This window comes from Schistocerca nitens, chromosome 1 (genome assembly GCF_023898315.1).
Source record: "Schistocerca nitens isolate TAMUIC-IGC-003100 chromosome 1, iqSchNite1.1, whole genome shotgun sequence".
NCBI classification, from domain to species: Eukaryota; Metazoa; Arthropoda; class Insecta; order Orthoptera; family Acrididae; genus Schistocerca; species Schistocerca nitens.
The window spans coordinates 257,587,807-257,593,026 of NC_064614.1; positions in this window are offsets into that span (position 1 = coordinate 257,587,807).

Here is a 5,220-nt window from a genome sequence, read left to right on the forward strand (position 1 = left end):
CCCACAAGATTGTAGAGCAACGCAATTTAACTGCTCAGAATAATGATAACCTGACTTCAAATAATTAATACAAAAGAATGAACCTGAATAAGAAGAAATCCAAACAATAACTTATATATTTCGTAAGTCACTTACCTCACAGCAAATCTTCATTAGACCAGCTACAGCAATGAAGCAAACACCCATAAAGCCAGTTAAATAAAAGATTCTAACTACTTAAGGCTCTAACTACTAATAGGCAAGTGACTAGCAAAGGAAAGATTTTGTTGCACAGCTAACAATGTTTTTAGCAGATTTCACCTTAATCAAGTGACAATCAGTTCAAATATACAGGGTGGGTCGCCTAACGTTACCGCTGGATATATTTCGTAAACCACATCAAATACTGACGAACCGATTCCACAGACCGAACGTGAGGAGAGGGGGTAGTGTAATTGTTTAATACAACCATACAAAAATGCACGGAAGTATGTTTTTTAACACAAACCTACGTTTTTTTAAATAGAACCACGTTAGTTTTGCTAGCACATCTGAACATATAAACAAATACGTAATCAGTTTCGTTTGTTGCATTGTAAAATGTTAATTACATCCGGAGATATTGTAACCTAAAGTTGACGCTTGAAACCTCCAACGTTCAGTTGCGTGTTGTAACAAACACGGGCCACGGTCAGCGAGCAGCATCTGCAGGGACATGTTTACGATGACGACCGTGTTTACGAGTGTGGCTGTAGTGCACTGTTGTGGTTTGGTTTAGCTGTTGCAGTGTCCGCTTGTAGCGCTTGCTGCTATTGTTATTCTGCATTCGTGGAGGAGGAGGAGGAGATTAGTGTTTAACGTCCCGTCGACAACGAGGTCATTAGAGACGGAGCGCAACTCGGGTGAGGGAAGGATGGGGAAGGAAATCGGCCGTGCCCTTTCAAAGGAACCATCCCGGCATTTGCCTGAAGCGATTTAGGGAAATCACGGAAAACCTAAATCAGGATGGCCGGAGACGGGATTGAACCGTCGTCCTCCCGAATGCGAGTCCAGTGTGCTAACCACTGCGCCACCTCGCTCGGTTTCTGCATTCGTCTCCGCACGCAGACCAACTGTAGTACACCGTGTTACCAGACATCTGTGATAGTGTACTGTTGTAGGAACTGTAACCATGGTGTATTCGAACTCTGAAAAGGCGGAGATGATACTCATCTATGGCGAGTGTCGACGAAATGCAGCTGAAGCCTGCAGGGTGTATGCAGAACGGTACCCGGACAGAGAGCATCCAACGTGCCGCACATTGCAAAACATCTACCGCCAACTGTATGCAACAGGTATGGTCGTAGCACGCAAACGGGTCCGTAACAGGCCCGTCACAGGAGAAGCGGGTGCAGTTGGTGTGTTAGCTTCTATTGCCATGAACCCACGCATGAGTACACGGGACATTGCGATAGCCGGTGGACTGAGTGAAAGTAGTGTCAGGCGCATACTGCATCGTCACCGCTTTCACCCGTTTCATGTGTCGCTATATCAGCAATTTACATGACTTTAATCATCGAGTGCAATTCTGTCACTGGGCATTAACAGAGAATGCGTTGCAGTTCTACCTGTTTACCGATGAAGCGGGTTTCACAAACAACGGGGCAGTGAATCTACGGAGCATGCATTACTCGTCCGTGGACAATCCTCGCTGGCTCAGACAGGTAGAGCGACAGCGACCGTGGACTGTAAATGTATGGTGCGAAATCGTTGGCGACCACCTCATTGGTCCTCACTTCATTGCAGGAGCCCAAACAGCTGCAACATACATCGCGTTTCTACAGAATGATCTGCCAACGTTGCTCGAAAATGTCCCACTGGAAACGCGTCGACGTATGTGGTATCAGCATGATGGTGCACCTGCACATCCCTCAATTAACATAGGCTGACCCTTGACAGGATGTTCGACGGGCGTCTCATAGGACGTGGAGGACGCATAAATTGTCCAGCCCGTTCTCCTGATCTTACACCTCTGGACTTCTTTCTGTGGGGTACGTTAAAGGAGAATATGTACCGTGATGTGCCTATAACCCCAGAGGATATGAAACAACGTATTGTGGCAGCCTGCGGCGACATTACACCAGATGTGCTGCGGCGTGTACGACATTCATTACGCCAGAGATTGCAATTGTGTGCAGCAAATGATGGCCACCACATTGAACATCTATTAGCCTGACAGGTCGGGACACTCTCTATTCCACTCTGTAATTAAAAACGGAAACCACGTGTGTACGTGTGCCTCACCCCTCATGGTAATGTACATGTGCGTCCGTGAAAAAGACCAATAAAAAGGTGTTAGCATGTGAACGTAATGTGCTGTTCCATTCTCTTCTGTACCTAATGTCCATCACCGTTCCCTTTGGATCCCTACGTAATTCGGTGCTCTCCAATACACACGATCGAAAGGCGGAGGAGTGGTACTCAAGCGTCAACTTTAGGTTACAATATCTCCGGATGTAATTAACATTTTACAATGCAACAAACGGCACTGATTACGTATTTGTTTATATGTTCGGATGTGCTAACAAAACTAACGGAGTTCCATTTAAAAAAACGTAGGTTTGTGTTAAAAACCATACTTCCGTGCATTTTTTTTATGGTTTGTATTAACCAATTATACTAGCCCTTCTCCTCACGTTCGCTCTGTTGAATCGATTCGTCAGTATTTGATGTGGTTTACGAAATATATCCAGCGGTAATGTGAGGTGACTCACCCTGTGTATACACTCCTGGAAATTGAAATAAGAACACCGTGAATTCATTGTCCCAGGAAGGGGAAACTTTATTGACACATTCCTGGGGTCAGATACATCACATGATCACACTGACAGAACCACAGGCACATAGACACAGGCAACAGAGCATGCACAATGTCGGCACTAGTACAGTGTATATCCACCTTTCGCAGCAATGCAGGCTGCTATTCTCCCATGGAGACGATCGTACAGATGCTGGATGTAGTCCTGTGGAACGGCTTGCCATGCCATTTCCACCTGGCGCCTCAGTTGGACCAGCGTTCGTGCTGGACGTGCAGACCGCGTGAGACGACGCTTCATCCAGTCCCAAACATGCTCAATGGGGGACAGATCCGGAGATCTTGCTGGCCAGGGTAGTTGACTTACACCTTCTAGAGCACGTTGGGTGGCACGGGATACATGCGGACGTGCATTGTCCTCTTGGAACAGCAAGTTCCCTTGCCGGTCTAGGAATGGTAGAACGATGGGTTCGATGACGGTTTGGATGTACCGTGCACTATTCAGTGTCCCCTCGACGATCACCAGTGGTGTACGGCCAGTGTAGGAGATCGCTCCCCACACCATGATGCCGGGTGTTGGCCCTGTGTGCCTCGGTCGTATGCAGTCCTGATTGTGGCGCTGACCTGCACGGCGCCAAACACGCATACGACCATCATTGGCACCAAGGCAGAAGCGACTCTAATCGCTGAAGACGACACGTCTCCATTCGTCCCTCCATTCACGCCTGTCGCGACACCACTGGAGGCGGGCTGCACGATGTTGAGGCGTGAGCGGAAGACGGCCTAACGGTGTGCGGCACCGTAGCCCAGCTTCATGGAGACGGTTGCGAATGATCCTCGCCGATACCCCAGGAGCAACAGTGTCCCTAATTTGCTGGGAAGTGGCGGTGCGGTCCCCTACGTCACTGCGTAGGATCCTACGGTCTTGGCGTGCATCCGTGCGTCGCTGCGGTCCGGTCCCAGGTCGACGGGCACGTGCACCTTCCGCCGACCACTGGCGACAACATCGATGTACTGTGGAGACCTCACGCCCCACGTGTTGAGCAATTCGGCGGTACGTCCACCCGGCCTCCCGCATGCCCACTATACGCCCTCGCTCAAAGTCCGTCAACTGCACATACGGTTCACGTCCACGCTGTCGCGGCATGCTACCAGTGTTAAAGACTGCGATGGAGCTCCGTATGCCACGGCAAACTGGCTGACACTGACGGCGGCGGTGCACAAATGCTGCGCAGCTAGCGCCATTCGACGGCCAACACCGCGGTTCCTGGTGTGTCCGCTGTGCCGTGCGTGTGATCATTGCTTGTACAGCCCTCTCGCAGTGTCCGGAGCAGGTATGGTGGGTCTGACACACCGGTGTCAATGTGTTCTTTTTTCCATTTCCAGGAGTGTATAATCATCAGTAATAAATCTTCATGACCGATACACATTCAGACAATCCGCTCGCGCTAATACAAGAAACCTCCAACACTCTAATTAGTAACATCTAACCTCCAACACTGCTGACTACTCACTCCCAACTTTCAGCACTGCTTGCTGTTCACCTCCAACTGCAATCACCGCTGACGATTAACCTCCAGCTGCTAGTGCGACCAGTCACAGAGTCTCTTACAGAGTGCGCACAGCGCTGTCAGAGTTATTAATGCAGAGCGCTACCTAGCGCTGCCAACATACAAACACATAAACAAGTTACTTACATAGTAAACATGGGCTCTAAAAAGCATGCCTTAAGAAAAAAAATGGCTCTGAGCACTATGGGACTTAGCTTCTGAGGTTATCAGTCCTCTAGAACTTAGAACTACTTAAACCTAACTAACCTAAGGTCATCACACACATCCATGCCCGAGGCAGGATTCGAACCTGCGACCGTAGCCGTCGCGCGGTTCCACACCGCTCGGCCACTTCGGCCGGCATGCCTTAAGAGCTATGAACATTTGTTCATATTCGCTGCTATTAAATAGATCTCTTCTGCGGAACAAGTGCGCATGACTCTTACGGTATACATTTTAGAGCCCATATTTTCTAGTTTTTTTTTTCTTGTTTTGGGCCATTCTACCAACTCTTAGCAGCAACACTACCGGTAAACGTGTTCAACCGTCAGAAGCGTAAGAACGATTTTCGCTTACAATTTTAGACTAGGTTTTTGCCGGACCGGGGTCCCTGACCTCAAATTCTTACATTCACCCTTCTCCACTATCCTGGAAGATTGTGACATTGACACGAAATTATCATGTAGAAGTCGTTACCCTAACCCATTTTGTGCGTTTCTGCCGAAATTTTAATAATTTTGATTTACAAGCATGCAGTCCAGTTGATGCCAGTTCGAAGTTAATTGTCTGGTACTAGGATTTTAAAAGTCAGCATTGTAAATATTCATCTGAAAAGGAAAATCATTGTTCGAGATCTAGTGTTTAAGTTACTGTAGGATACGCATTACAGACTACGGC